This window comes from Chlorocebus sabaeus, chromosome 4 (assembly GCF_047675955.1).
Source record: "Chlorocebus sabaeus isolate Y175 chromosome 4, mChlSab1.0.hap1, whole genome shotgun sequence".
In the NCBI taxonomy this organism is placed as follows: Eukaryota; Metazoa; Chordata; class Mammalia; order Primates; family Cercopithecidae; genus Chlorocebus; species Chlorocebus sabaeus.
The window spans coordinates 74839667-74857000 of NC_132907.1; the positions used below are offsets into that span (position 1 = coordinate 74839667).

Below are 17334 nucleotides of genomic sequence, written 5' to 3' on the forward strand. Positions count from 1 at the left end.
GTGGAGCAAAGGCAGACTTAGCCCCTACATGCACACAGCTTCTAATCTGTGGATGTGGACAGACATTAATTAAATATCACATACATTCCTAGATCAATAATATGTTTTCTGTGAAGAAGAGTTATATAGTGCTACAGGGGAAAAATCTAGAATATTTAATTCTTTCTGGTATTCCATAATAGTTAAAGAGAGAATTGAAAGAAGCCTGGGGGTGAGTTAGGTATAGACAGTAAGGATGACTATTTCAGGAAGACAGAAAATGTACCAAGTGCCTGAGGTGAGTGAAACATGGCATATTTAAGGGATCAAAATAATGTGACTGAATCCAGAGTAGAGGGAATGAGGAATGCGGTCAGTGGGTACAAGACCACACAAGGCCTTGTTTAATTTTGCTAAATGGAAAGCCATTGAAGAGATGTAAGAAAGAAGTGACTAGATCTAATTTGATGTCAAGACTTCTGATTGCTGAATTAAGCAACATGATGCCAAGGCTGTGTGTTAACTTATCACTGCATTCCCAACATCTAGCATTTTTTTCTGACACAGAGTTGGCATTCAATAAATATTAGAGTAATTAATGGATGATGATGTGGATTCAAAGGTGAGAAGAGGATTGCCTGCTTTTCATTTTATGGGTAGCTTCTTTACTTAAAATAATTCAGGTAAACAGGATTAATTTTTTCTAAAATATTAATCCTGACAACTAGGGAACACTTATTTTAAGAAACAAGCATGAAAGGAAGGAAATATAATCTTGCAGGAAATCTTCAAATAATAGGAGAGAATGTTGGCATTGAATATTCCCAAGGGATGCTGTTCAGGAGGTAGCTAGTCATCAGAAAAGTAAACTGTTCTCAAAATTTAAAACAATTTTGGATTATAAAAATTAATTGGATTTGGCTAAAGGAAGTACAATTGACTGGGTGATTATCATTAGCAGGTTGTATTTGATCAACTTTAGGGTAAGCATCATGTGGCAACGAGGAAAACGTATATTCTGTTGTTTTGGAGTGGAGAGTTCTGCAGATAACTGTCAGAATCTACTAAATAGGTATCTTCTGGAGCCAGAACTGAGTTCAGGTCCTACATATCTTTATTACTTTTCTGTCTTGATGATCTGTCTCACATTGTCAGTGAGGTTTTAAGTCTCCCACTATTATTGTGTGGGAGTCTATGTCTCTTTGAAGGTCTCTAAGAGCTTGCTGTATGAATCTTGGTGCTCCTGTATTGAGTCCATATATATTTAGTGTAGTTACTTCTTGTTGAATTGAACCCTTTACCATTATGTAATGCTCTTCTTTTTGTCTTTTTTGATCTTTTTTGGTTTAAAGTCTGTTCTGTCAGAAACTAGGATTGCAAACCCTGCTTTTGCCTGTTTTCCATTTGCGTGGTAAATTTGTCTTCATCCCTGTATGAACCTATGAGTGTCTTTGCACATGAGATGGGTCTTTTGAAAACAGCATACCAATGGGTCTTGGCTCTTTGTCCAGCTTGCCACTCTGTGTCTTTTTATGGGGGCATTTAGCCTATTTACATTTAAGGTTAGTATTGTTATGAGTGTATTTGATCCAGTTGTCATGATGCTAGCTGGTTATTTTGCACAGTTGTTTATATGTTTGCTTCATAGTGTCACTGGTCTGTGTATTTCAGTGTGTTTTTTAGGCTGATAACAATTTTTCCTTTCCATATTTAATACTTCCTTCAGAAGCTCTTGTAAGGCAAATATGGTGGTAATGAATTCCCTCAGCATTTATTTGTCTGGAAAGTATTTTATTTCTCCTTCACTTATAAAGCTTCTGGCCAGGGCAATCAAGCAAGAGAAAAAAAATAAAGGTATTCAGAAAGGAAGAGAGGAAATCAAATTTTATTTTTTTGCAGATGACATAACCCTATATGTAGGAAACTTCCTCGTCTCAGCCCAAAAGCTACTTAAGCTGATAAGCAACTTCAGCAAAGTCTCAGGATACAACATCAACATGCAAAATCACTAGCATTCCTATACACCAACAATAGGCAAGTCTGAAACAAATCATGAATGAACTCTCATTCACAATCACCACAAAAAGAGTAAAATACCTAGCAATATGGCTAACAAGGGAAGCAAAGGACCTATTCAAGAAGAACTACAAACCACTGCTCAAAGAAATCAGAGATGACAAAAACAAATGAAAAACATTCCATGCTCATGGATAAGAAGAATCAATACCATGAAAATGGCCATACTGCCCAAAGCAATCTATAGATTCAGTGCTATTTCCATGAAACTATCATTAACATTCTTCACAGAATTAGAAAAAAATAATTTAAAATTTATATGAAACCAAAAAGCCTGAGTAGCCAAGGCAATCCTAAGCAAAAAGAAAGCTGGAGGCATTATGCTATCTGACTTCAAACTATACTACAGTGCTACAGTAACCAAAACAACATGGTACTGGTATTTAAAAAAAAAAAAAAAAAAAAAAAGACACACAGACCAATGGAGAACAATACAAAACCCAGACTTAAAAACTGCATACCTACCACCATCTGATCTTTGACAAACCTGACAAAAACAAGCAATGGAGAAAGGATACTCTATTTAATAAATTGTGCTGGGAAAACTGGCTAGCCATATGCAGAAAATTGAAACTGACCTCCTTCCTTATACTACATACAAAAATCAATTCAACATGCATTAAAGACTTAAATGTAAAACCCAAAACTATAAAAATTCTAGAAGAAAAACCTAGGCAATACCTTTCAGGACATAGGCACAGGCAAAGATATCATGACAAAGAGGCCTAAAGCAACTGCAGCAAAAGCAAAAACTGACAAAGAAGGTCTGTTAGGTTGGTGCAAAAGTAATTGCGGGTTTTCACATTGCTTTTAGTAGCAAAATCACAATTACTTTTGCACCAACCTAATAATTAAACTAAATAGCTTCTGAAACTATCAACAGGTTAAACAGACAACCTACAGAATGGGAGAAGATTTGTGTAATCTATGCATCTGACAAAGCTCTGATATCCAGCATCTATAAGTATCTTAAATATATTTTCAAGAAAAAAACCAGCTTCATTAAAAAGTGGGCAAAGGACATGAACAGACAGACACTTCCCAAAAGATGACAGTTATGCAGCCAACAAACATGAAAAGAAGTTCAACATCACTGATCATTAGAGAAATGCAAATCTAAACCACAATGTGATACCATCTCACAGCAGTCAGAATGGCTTTTATTAAAAAGTCAAAAAACAACATGCTGACGAGGTTGTGTAGAAAAAGGAACGCTTTTACACTGTTGGTAGAAGTGTAAATTAGTTCAACCATTCAGGAAGACAGTGTGGCAATTCCTCAAAGACCTAGAGGCCGAAATACCATTTGATCCAGCAATCCTATTACTGGGTATATACCCAAAGGAATATAATTCATTCTATTATAAAGACACATACACATCTATGTTTATTGCAGGACTATTCACAATAATAAAGACATGGAATCAACCTAAATGTCCATCAATGATAGACTAGGTAAAGATAATGTGGTGCATATATACCATGCAATACTATGCAGCAATGACAAGGAACTAGATTAGAGTCCTTTGTGGGGACGTAGATAGAGCTGAAGGCCATTATTTAGGCAAACTAATGCGGGAACAGAAAACCAAATATGACATGCTCTAACTTATAAGTGGGATCTAAATGATGACAATACACGGACGCATGAGGGGAACAACACACACTGGGGCCTATAGGAGTCGGGGGTGGGAGAAGGGAGAGGGTCAGCAAGGATAGATAAGGGATGTTGGGATTAATACATAGGTGATGGGTTGATCTGTGCAGCAGATCACCTGGCACATGTTTACCTATGTAACAAACCTGCATATCCTGCACCTGTGCCACCGAACTTAAAATAAAAGTTGGAAATAAAAAAATAAAATAAAATGCCTTTAAGAAGAAAAAAAATAGTAGCAGCAACTAATATTTGTTAGAGTATTTCCTCTGTATCAAGACAGATTTTAAGCACATTGAAATGTCTTGATTGAGTTAATATACCCATAATTGTCCTTTTAATTCTTACTGTGACATTTTGAGAAAGAGGGTGTTATTATCCCCTCTTTACAGCTAAAGAAACTGAATCACAAAGTGATAAAAATAGTGCCCAAGTAGAAAGTCGACAGAAAACTGAACTGGAGTATCTGTCTTCAGAGTCTGAACACATACTCATGTGATATATTCAGATGGAAGATATATGATTATTCTTTGATACAATGGAGAGAGAAACTAATTGTGATGTGGTGGAGAGAGAATGGGAAGCAAAAATATGGGAGGGAAAAAATAGAAAAACACTGTCTTCTTGGAGAAGGTTCATACCTTTGTGTTGGAGAAAGATTATAAAACAAATAAACAAGAACATAATGAAATAAATGTTTTAATTTTAAGTTGGGAGACAGGAGTGCTTCTATGCGCAGGGATAAAAAGCTCAATACAGACAAGACAACAAGGATACTGATGTAGTCTAGGGATACTGAAGAGAGGATAAGTAATTTTAAAAGATGCATTGTGGATAGAGATGAGCCTCAATAGAATCCGAATCACAAGTGCAAAGAAACAACCTAGGATAGTATGCCTCCTTCTCTGAGGTTACCATAGGACAAGAGGTGGAAGCAAATGACTGCAGGTAAGTTTGCAATGATGTAGCGAGGATGTGTGTAGGTGCAGTGGTGGCGTTCCTGTATATTAAGTCCTATTGTCTTTATAAAATAGAAAACAACTTCATATTTGCAAAAAGTGAAAGTAACAGTGGAGGGTTTGATTACACACATAATCTGAAGTATAACTATCAGTTGTAGAATTAAGGACAATGCGCATATCTTACCACCTTATGTGGCTACAATTAACTAGAGGTCTGAAAAACAAAGGTAAAATTATATATGTTAATGTGTGTGCATATATTTAATTAATTTAATATTAATAGTTCATTCTATTTGGTACATACACACACAATGCCTATTTTTGAGGTCAGAATTGTTTCAATTCTGTAAATGATAAGTGATGATGTACTAAAAATATTCTTGACATTTAATAAGTTCAAATTGTCTTCCACTTCTTTCCTTGAATGTAATTTTTTGTTTGTTTGTTTGGAGATAGAGTCTTGCTCTGTCACCCAGACTGGAGTGCAGTGCAGTGTGATCTCAACTCACTGCCACCACCTCCATCCTTAATACCAAAGTGGTTTTTCCACTTCAGTCTCCCTGGTAGCTGGGACCACAGGTGAGCACCACCACACCTGGCTATTTTTTCTTTTTTCTTTTTCTTTTTCTTTTTTTTTTTTTTTTTTTGTCTTTTTAGTAGAAATGGGGCCTCACCATGTTGCCCAGGCTGGTCTCTCACTCCTGAGTCCAAATGATCTGCCAGCTTCCACCTCCCAAACTGCTGGGATTACAGGTGTGAGCCACTGCACCTGGCCTCCCTTGAACATATTTTTTAATGTAGTCTAGATTTCCTCTGAGGTACGTACATGTTGCGTTCATGTAATTTTTTGATCCTTCTGATTAGGATTATCAGTCTCAGAGTTATTTCATTGCTGTATGTTTTAGGGCATAAATAATTGCAATTCGAAAAACCTATATACCTCAGTGGATTTTAACCTTCAAGAGATACTCATTCAGATGACAGGAAAAAAAAAGATAAAACAGTTCTTAAAAAGCTGTTCCTTATTTAATCTCTAAGGCAGTTCACTTTAGCCAGCTAGGCAGAACAGCTAATCTCCTCACAGATCGAAATCAGCGCTGCTCTATAAGTCCGCCAGCAGGACTGTCTGCACGTTCCTGTCCATATCATTCGAAGGAATCAGAAAATTGCCAAGTTGAATTCACTGGTGCATGGTGTGGTACATTGTAAATACACTTTGATAACTTTCATTCATTGTTTAATGAAGCCTGGCTGGGTGGAAAGGGGGAAAAAGATAAGGATGAATGCAATTGGATGTACTCTCTTTCCTCTGACATAAACCTCTTGTAGCTAGGGATGTGCTTCTCCTTAGTAGCCTTTCTCAAAGTCTCTTCTTATATGGCTCCTATTTGCACACTTTACAGAAGTGGATCCAAATATAGTTTTCTTTAGGTTTCTGGTTCTATATGGCTTTCTGATTTTCAGCAAATACTGTTGTTTTGTCATTTCCTTCTAACTAATTCAACTGTAAATACAATGCAAATTAACTTAAGCCAAAAATTTTTAAACTTGTCCTTCAAGTCAACAAAAGCTGTTTGAAGATATAACCTTACTGTAAAATGAAATATAAATCTTGGTCTTGTCATTTAGGAGATCTGTGATGTTATCTCAACTCTTTGAAGCTTCAGTTTTCTTATGTAAGTACTTTACAGGGTGATTATGGAAAACATGAAATGAGGTGAAAATTGTGCTCTAAGCTATGTCTGGCTAATAATTACTACTACCTCAATGATGACTACTATATAATACTACCTCAATAGCTTCTTTTTCCTTGTCTTCTTTTCTTCCTATTTTTGCACCAGTTTTTAATTATACTTCCAGAGCAATCCATGTGATGATTTTGCTGCCGTCTTTATTTCATGTTATTTGATTTAACTGGAAGCAAACTAAGAATGAAATACCATGTGTATATTACAACACAACGTACATACTGTCTTCATGTTTCTTGGCAATCAACTTCCTCTTCCTGCTTCTTCAAGAGAAGAAATTTTTTAGGTTTACATTAAATATCGTATTTATAGTACAACATTTTCAGGTATATTTCAGTCATAAATACATTTTGGATTATCTTTTCAGTTTCACTTATCAAAATATGCATTTCTATAATTTCTCAATGTAGAAAACCTATCAGTTTTATTTTTCTCTTAAAGTTGTTGCTTCTGATAGGATAAGATTTTTCAAAAATTAATTTACTGTGAACGTACTGATAATTTTTCTGAGTGTGTATCTGTGTACTATAAGTCTGTGCCTGCCTATAGAAGACATAAAACACGTTCATAACCAAGTACTATGTATTTTTAAGATTTCCATACCCTACCATAGGTAAAAGATTATTAAACCCTTTGTATTTAACATATGATTTGAGATGGGTCTTAAGAGTAAACACTAAAAGTTATAAGTTTGTTTTTAAAAGTTTAAGTAAATTATAAGATAAAAACATGAAATACGTTCAGCTACAACCATACTAGATTTATTCTACACACTATATTTCTCGTCTTTTAGTAGACTGTGTTTATTGAGGATTATATTGTCATTCCTTTGACTTGCATTTAGTAACAGAATAAGGATCGAATGTTGTTTACTAACAGATTTTAACATTTTTAGACTTTGAACACAAAGAGTAATAAATGAGTCATCCCAACCCATTGTGAATAATCACACACGGGCAAACACATGATCACACACTGTAAATAAGAAACAATAGATTTCTAATTCTAATGAACTGCTTACAAAATATGAGCATTGCTTAGGGATTTCATTATCAAAAAAAAAACCCTAAGTTTCTGCTTTATATTCTTATAAGGTTCTAAAGTCTGAAAAGTTATTCTTTTCAGCCACAGCCGACAGAGGGAGGAATCCAAGTTTCAATTCAGTAAAATCTATTACTATATTTCGGATGACTTTGACACAGAAATGCTATTGGGTAAATTGTTTTTCATGCTGTTCATCTATAGGCATAATGATAGGCCTAGAGTAATAAATCGTTTGAAACTACATTGAAAGTTAATTGATTCCTAAAATACAGTTCAGTGCAGTATTTGGAAACTAATGATTTGATGAAACATCTTGATAAATTAAGCTATATAGATGCATGGGCTGTTGGTAAGTTTGTATATGTGTGGCTATATTTAATTATTTTATTTATGTGATATATATACACACATGCACACATATGCACAAAAACACATAGATATACATGTACACACATATATGAGCTTATGCATAATTATATATAAGTAATAATAAGCATACTTTCAATATAATATAATGTATACTTAAGCTATTTGAAATGAAAGAACTTTACATTTTTCCAGTGTTCAAATGACAGAAAGCAAACATGTAAGATTTATTTGTATCAATGTCCTTAGAATTATACACAATGAATAAGAATTACTTTCTTCTGTATAGAGAAATATATGATGAGAAAGGTTATGCATATACTCTGGTTTCCACAGACTGTCCATCATCCAGGCCAGACCTCTGACAAGGGCCACAAAGCATGTCATAATACAAAAGCCTCACTGGAGAAACAGTGCTTAAATTCATACAATTTTTCCTGTGTTTTAACAAAATACCATAATATAAGTTAAATACTTTTCCTGAAAACAAAAAGATAATAATAATGTCAGTCACTATTCCCGGTCTAGGCCATTTTATTTAATGATTAAAATGACAATTTTACGTATGAAAATGTTGATATTGACCCTATCTACCCACTCTTGTAACTAAAATCTGGATGCTGGTGTAGTATAGGAAGTATAAGAATCAAAAGAAGAGGTCATAAATAGTCTCTTCTCTTATTGCTTAGAATAGAATTTTAGAACCTCTCTGAACTCTAAGAGTAATTGACTCATACGGCAACTTGGCTAAACAGTATTTCAATATCCTTGTATTTATAATCATTATATAGTTCCAGAGAAGAATATAATAGGGTGATTTAAGGAATAATAGAAGTGATTAATGAGAAACCATTAAGAAGTCCTGAATATGTAAATCTGGCTGGAAAATGAGTGATGGGAAAATGATAACTAACTACAGTAATATGAAATGGATTAATGTTAGAGGAGAAAGTACTACTTTACAAGTTAGAAAGAGCAATGATATGTAAAAGTAATTAGTAGGAGTTACAGGATGAAATTAAGAAACTAAAATTTAAAATGGAAATCAGTGTCAACTCATTGATAGTGAGCTGTTAAATTAGGATATTGAGCAGTAGCTAAAGAAAAGTAAGAGAAGCCCAATTGCCTGGGGAAGTAAAAATTATGCCAGAATAAACACTTCTAGCAAGGGCTGAGAAGATAAACAATTTTATCAACAGCATTTTAGTTTCTTAGCTTATGCCATCTGTGAATTAAAGAAATTACAAAGGTACTCAGAGTTCTAGGAGTTAGATTTAGTAAACTTCTCAGTTCATTTTTAACCTAATAATAAATACTTTGAAAAGATGATGATGAAGGTATCTTTTAATGGTGAGGATATTATATTCCACTAAACATTTTGTTTATCTTTATAATCAAAATGAAACATTGTATTACACTACTTATTTGCTGTTTAGATTTCCACCAGGATAGCACAGTGGTTAAGGACACAACTTATACACTTTTTCTGCCTGAGTTTAAATCCCAGATGTATCACTTACAGACTGTTGTCCATAAGGAGTTTCTTAACTTTCCTATGCCTTAGTTTCCTCATTTGTAGATGGGAACAATTACACCTCACAGAGGTGTTGTGAAGATTAAATAAATTAATATATGTTAATTGTTTAGGGCATAGGTCAGTGTTATTATATTTCAAAAATAATATTAAAATTTTTATCCATCAAATCTAAACCATGTAATGGTACCTTTTTGTACTCTGAAAACAGCTGTATTTGAGATGGAGAAAGAGCTATTAATCAAATTCCATGTGCTAGGAATTATTTTAGATACATGAACTATGAAATGAACTAGATAATATTCTTTCTCTTAGGGAAAACTGAGTAGACATGATATATTGTTATAATACAAGATGTCAGCCCATACTAACTGTTAATAATATAGGTTTGCTTAAATTGTTATGAATTTAGAGATTAAAAAGAACCAACTTTTCAAAGATGGGAAGCGGTCAGTGAAATATTTGCATGGGAAATTATTTTTAAACATCTGTGGACTTTGGATACTCAAGAAAATAAATTCAGCCAAAGGTTTTATATCCACCCACATTGTCTTTCAAGTATGGAGATTACAACCAAAAAACCTTGAACATTACAATATGCTAATTACCTTAGTTTGATTATTACACATTGTATACATGTGTCGATAATTTATATTCGTATCCTATACCTCATAAATATATATAATTATTGTGTCATTAAAAATAAAATGAAACTAAAAAAATATTCTGACCAGATGGAATAATCTACCTAAATATTAGTTAGCACCTTTAATTGGTATCAATATAAAATTCTGTATTTAGAAACAATAAATAATTATATTTCTTGCGGGGGAGTGGAATGAAGGATATTTTCTTGGGAAGTAATGTATCTTTCCAAGAAATACTTGTGAGTACTAATGAGTAATGACAGGCAGAAACCCTGACTGTGATTAACATCAGGATCAGGGTAATTGATCAGAATGTAAACATAGGCCTTGAAAAGTGTACAAACAATATCTCTTTTCCTAAGAAAATAAAATTATAAGCTAAACAAATTTTTATTAGTAATAACTAAGAATGAAAAAGTATAAGTCCGAGCTAAAAGTCAAATATGAGATCTGTAAGCATTACCAAGAGCACAAAAGTAAACAAAAATTAAAAATTACAAATATTTAAGAGAAATGGGAGGAGATGGAAACAGTCTATTTTATTTTAATTGCTATTTATTGTATGATGATAACACGGTATTAGCTAAATTTATAAGAATGGAGATAGTCACTAGAAAAATATATAAACAAAAATAGAACTTCACACAAGGAAACCAGATGTATCTAAAACAAACAAAAAAATAAGATAATAATAAAAATCCACATACATAAAAAGGAAACTAGATATATGATTTCAGTGCCCACAATGATGGGATCCAAACTGAAATAATAAAAAGAAGGAACAGAAAAACACTTTACAATCCTAAAGTGAGCCATTCACTGTGAGTATGAATCTCTCTGTTGCACATTACTCACCAACATTCACAAAGAAGAAATCACAATATATACAAAGAGCTATGTCTATAAACAGAATGGTAAAGGGTTATAGCTCACAAATTTCAGTCCATGATAGATAAAGTATTTGAAAATGTGAATAATTGAATTATGTAATTAATAAGGAGGTTGATATATTTAATAAATCATTCTCTGCATTCTGATGCTATATCATTTAATTCAAGTGCCTATAGAATATTTAGTAAAACTGACTACATATTAGTCTTCAAGACTATCTCATTAAAGGACTCAAAGTAAAATAGTACAAATATAATGCTGAAGACAACTAAAGTCATAGACCAAATACAATTAAAAATTAGTGAAAAACATCAGAAAACAAAAAATGACCTTAATCTGAAAATGTATTAACTGCAACAACGACAACCTTCTACTTCAGGAATTCTCAAATCACAGAAAAAAAAGCACAACAAATGGCAGAATTTCTAGGAAAAAATAACTATAATAAGAAAGAACATATATGGAAATTATGGGATACAAATTAAGTGCTTCTGAAAGTATACTTGTAATTCCAAACATATCAAAGGCATAGACTAAAAAAGAATAATATTAGATGAATTAAATATGTAACTAATAACGGAGAATAAAAGAAGAAAATGAATAAAGACTAGTAAACAAAAATATAGATTCAAACCTGATTTTCTGGAAGGAAAGTTTAGAAAATAAACATAAACTAATCTTAATCTTATTAAGATACATGAAAAGACATAGAAAATAAGCAGCTTGAAAACATTATAACACTATTTTCTTAATTCTACACAAATAAATTTAATCTGAAGGATTTTGAGGGAAGATTGCTAAAAGCAACTTCAAAGAAACAGAAAACACACATAAACTGATTTCTGAATAAGAAAATGAGAAGCTTGTGAATTTTCCCTAAATATATCAGACTCAATAATTCACTAAGGAATTCTATCAAACCTCAAAGGGCACATAACTGCAATGCTATTTAAAGCTTTCAACACACAGAAAAGAAAGAAAATTTCAACTATGTTTCTATATAAAGCAGACAAATTTACATTCCTTTCCTAGGAATGCTCTTACAAATGACCATAAACTAAGCAACTCGAGAAACCAGTGTGCTGTCTCACAGGCCTGGAGACCAGAAGTCTGGAATCAGGAGTTGGTTCGACTGCACTTCCTCTTTCCTTGGTAAACTTTAAGGACCTGTCCATTCCTCGCCTCTTCCAGCTTCTGAAGGCTCCAGTTGCTCCTCAGCTCATGGCCACATGACTTCTCTCTCTGCCTCTGTGGTCAGATGACCTCATCACAGTTTCTCTGCCAAATCTCCCTTGGCCACTCTTATAATCTAAATTTAACACCTACGTAAATAATTGACGATTATCACCTCTTGTTATAGTTTACTATGTAAGTTAATTGCATGATTTTTCATATTCGTATTTGTTGCAGGGTTGCCATTAGGCCACTATAGCCAGTCTCCACAAAAGCCATGTCCTTCCCATGTGTACAGTAGTATTTACCCCATCCCAACATCCCTAAAATATCAATCTATAACAAAATCAATTCTAAGTCCAAAACCTTATCTACTTATCATCAGGTCAGCGTTTCTAAAGTCATCATCTCAGTCTAAATCTCATCATCTTAATCAGGTGTGGGTGAAACTCTAGATAGTTTGAATCCTAGGACAAAAATCTTCACCTGTGGACCTGTGAAATTAGAAAACAAATTATCCTCATCTAAAATACAATGGTAGGAGAGGCATAACATAACTGTGATAGACACTGACATTCCAACAAGGGAAAATGGAAGAAATTAAAAAGTAACAAGTTCCAAATATGTTTAAAACCCAGCATGGAAAATTCTATTAGGTTTCTTTTTTACATAAGTTTTATTTAATATTTAATTGGCAAATATTAATTATATTTATTATGTACAATGTAATTGGTACCTATCTTTTACTTCAAATATGTATCATTTACTTGTGATGAGAACATTTAAAATTCTTTTAGAAGTTTTGAAAGGTACAATGCATTATTGTTACCTATGATCACTGTGCTGTATACGGAACACCAGAACCGATTCCTCCTACCTAACTGTAACATTGCACCCATTAACCAATGTCTCCCCTTTTCCTACTCACCTCTCTACTCCCAGCCTCTGGTAACCACCATTCTACTTTCTACTTAAATGAGTTTGACTTTTAGATTCCATATATAACTAAGATCATATGGTATTTGTCTGTCTGTGTCTGGCTTATTTCAATAAACATTCACACACGTCATTAAAAATGACAGAGTTTTTTTTTTTTTTTTAAATAACAGACTAAATAGCATTCCACTGTGTATCTACACCACAATTTTTTAAAATCCTTTTATCCATTGATGAATACTTTGTTTTCCATATCTTCTCTAATGTGAGTAATGCTGCAATTAATGTAAGGGTGTAGCCATGTCTTTGGCATACTGATGTCAATTCCTTTGGCTATATACCCAGTCGGGGGGTTGCTGGATCCTATGGGAATTCTACTTTCCGTTTTTTGAGGAACCTTCAAACTTTTTTCCAAAATGGCTGTACTAATTTACAACACCACAAATACTGTGTTTCCTTTTCTCCACAGCCTTGCCAATACTTGTTATCGTTCATGTTTTTGATGATAGCCACTGTAAAAGGCATGAGATGATATTTCACTGTGGTTTTAATTTGTACTTCTCTAAGGTTTAGAGATGTTGAGGAATTTTTCATATATATGTGGCCCAGTTGTATGTCATCTTTTGAGAAATATCTATTAAGTGCTTTGCCCATTTTTAGAATAGAGTGATTTGTATTTTTTTTATTGAGTAGTTTGAATTCAATCGTTATTTTGGATATTGGCCCTTATCTGATGTACAATTTTCAAATATTTTCTTCAAATCATGTATTACTCTTCACTCTGTTACTTGGTTTCTTTGCTTTGAAGAAGCTCTTCAGTTTGACGCATTCCCACTTGTCTATTTTTGCTTACTTTGCCTATTTTTTTTGAGTTATAGACAAGTAATCTCAGCCTAGAACAATGTCATGAAGATTTCCCCTCAATGTCTTCTTCTAGTAGATTTATCATTTTAGGTTTTACATTGTCTTTAATCAATTTCAAGTTAATTCTTGCATGGCTCAATACTTTCCTCTCTGAGTCTGTAGCTCTGCTTGCCCCTCCCGCTATGTTGTGCATAAAGTACCCAAAGTCTTTTATGTTTCCTCAGAAAGAAATCTTTATCACCTGTAACTGCAAAGTTATGATTTCTGGACACCAAACCTGGAGTTTCCTCCAGCAAGTGGTTGAATTACAATATAAATTGAGTGTCCAATCATGTAGGGGTATCTTTCTTCCGGGGCATGCTAGGACAGCCACAAAATCTGAAAAAAGTGAGGAATCGATTCTCTAGAGCTCCATGAGAGAGTGTGGTTCTCCCATATTTCTGACTTAGTGACTTCAGAACTTCAAGGGAATTTCTGTTGTCATAACCCAACTTGTTTGTGGCAATTTGTTATGTCATCCCTACGAAACTAATATAGTAGGATTAACAGAAAATAATGAGCCAATACAATATTAAGCAACATTAAGCAGCTTCATTTATCAGCACCCACAGGACAATTCTAAGCCATTCCAGTAAAACAAAACACATTGCAAGGGGGATGATTCCAGGAATGCTCAGATAGTTCAGGGATAGACAAATAATTATGCTAGACTGAACCATATGAAATTATCTTTTGTATATGTTATCATACATTTTTGATATCAACAATTTCATGTGAGTAAAAGCTAACTTGTAGACAGTTTAAAGGACAGGAGTTGTGAATACATACCCAAGTTATACTTGCTGGTAGTTTCTCTCTTCCCTACCAAGTGAGTTTGATACCAGCCACCATCATCACTATAGTGAATGTTGGAATATCAGTGAATCCTAATGATCATTGTCAAATAAAATACAGGACATCTACTTAAATTCTAATTTTAAATAAATAACCAATAAATTTTTCTACAACTATGTTTCTTGTGATAATTGACAATTAATATACTAAAAACCCTACAGTTTATCCTAAATTTAAATTTAATTGGGCATCCAGTAGTTTAAATGATTGAATTTAGCAACACTGAAAATAGCACTCATTAAGTATGAGCATCACTGATATGCTTTGTTTTTTGTTTTATTTTGTTTTGGTTTTTTTGTCTAGCTCTGTCACCCAGGCTGGAGTACAGAAGCTTGATCTCCGCTCACCTCAGCCTCTGACTCCTGGGTTCAAGCGATTCTCCTGCCTCAGCCTCCTGAGTAGCTGGTACTACAAGTGTGCACCACCACAGCCGGCTAATTTTTGTATTTTTAGTAGAGATGGGATTTCACCGTGTTAGCCAGGATGGTCTCGATCTCCTGACCTCGTGATCCGCCCACCTCGGCCTCCCAAAGTGCTGGGATTACAGGCATAAGGCATTGTGCCTCTCCTGGGATTTTTTTTTTTTTAACTCGCAAAGCACAGAAGACAATTTTAATAGTTTACGCAACGATTTAAAAGGTGTGGAAGATGAGTACTTAAGTAGTTTTCCCAGAGTTACAGTAATAGAAAAATAATAATTATAATACTAATACTATAAATACCATTTTTGCTGGATAAAACCAAATAATAAAATAATTTATATTGTATCTATAACTCTAAAATATCCAGGCATAAATACATGAGTATAATTTTCTCCCAGTTTCCCGGTACCAGCAATACAACCTCACCAGCTTTTCTTCACAAATGAGGTTGTTAAAATATTTCCATTTGCATTAATTCAACTGCTTCTAAATTCCTGTCCCAATCTAAAATAATCTACTCATTTCTTCATGACTCCACATGGTTTCCATCCATCCATCTGTCAGTTCTGGCAAACAAGTCCCTCAAAATGATTACCCCCGCCCTGGAGTGGTAAAATGTATATTAAATGATCATCAACATGAAACCACATGTCCGCAGCAACAGCCTGCACCGTAGCAGTCGGTAGGTTAGTATTGAGGCAAACGACACCTAACTTGCCAGGGGATCTGCTAAGAAATGGAATAAGAGATGTGTGTCATCTTGGTTGCAGAGCTTGATAATAATATCAGAAATGACTAGAGGTGGCCCAAATCCCTCCACAAATTTCATTGAAAAGTCCAAAAGATGTAAAAGTCTACAATAATAAATAAGTGGAGGTGATTGTTTTAAAATCCAGTGTTACTGTGAGAAAGCAATGCTAAGCATTCCTAGAAAAGTATGTAACTCTGATTTTTAGTTTGAAAGTCTTAAATACCCATATTCAATGAGAGGAACCTTAGACATCATAAAGCCTACCACGTGCAGCAGGTTAACTGCAAAAGTCATAGACATTGATCTAAAACTAACAGTAAACCCGCCAGGTATTCATATTTCCATGAGCAGGACGCACGATTCTGACTGCCCAGCTCCTATAAGCCAAGAGGGACCATTTTTGTCCACCCAGTTGCTGATAGGCAGCAAGTATGTGCCATTTATAGGACAAGTTATTTAAATTTTGATGGGGCTTATTGATAAATTTGTCATAGACAAATTCTCACTTATTAATGTAAAGGAGGAAGGAGTCAAGGAAAGAAAAAGTTTGATGTGTGGATCCAATTAAGAGTATGCAGCTCCTCGGCCAGGCACGGTGGCTCATGCCTGTAATTCCAGCACTTTGGGAGGTCGGGGTGGGCAGATCACGAGGTCAGGAGATCGAGACCAGCCTGGCTAACACGGTGAAACCCCGTCTCTACTAAAAATACAAAGAAATTAGCCGAGCATGGTGGCGGGTGCCTGTAGTCCCAGCTACTCCGGAGGCTGAGGCAGGAGAACAACGTGAACCCAGGAGGTGGAGCTTGCAGTGAGCCTAGATCTCGCCCCTGCACTCCAGCCTGGGTGACAGCGTGAGACTTTCTCAAACAAACAAACAAACAAACAAACAGAAAAGAAGAGTATGCAGTTCCTCAGACAAGATAGGTATTAGTTATTTTGTCAATTTATTTCTAGTGTGGATACCTTAGGGAAAAAATGGCTTCCATTTGATAGGTTGTAAACTTCAGAAGCAAATACTCCTTGAAAAATATATAACCTGAAAATCATAATGTTTGTGTCATATATCAATGCATGTGTATTGTATGTATGATCAACTTCTGAGAATTTGAATTTTTAAGATATAAAGATACATATATTTTGGAAACTGGTAGAATACTGTAGTGGCTTATCCTCATCAATGTCCCTGTGATCCTAGTTTTCTAGGTTCTTAATATATGGTTTGGAAATGAAATGATATTTTGCCTCTTGTGTAATCTCCAACCCCTGGGAAGGCCAATTTTCCAAGGCAATTCGGAAACATTGGGGAACTTATTATAAGTAGTATAGTACTGAGCATTCTGTTTATGGGATCCTCATAAGGATCCTCTTTCTAGTTAGCTTTTGCTTGGTTG

At 34.3% G+C, this 17334-nt stretch overlaps 1 protein-coding gene across 8 annotated transcripts in view; it reads left to right on the forward strand.

Moving 5' to 3' along the window:
- The window catches only part of CDH18 (cadherin 18), a 1112094-nt gene that overhangs the window by 989288 nt on the left and 105472 nt on the right, over window positions 1-17334 (forward strand). The gene's annotated exons all lie outside the window — the stretch shown is intronic.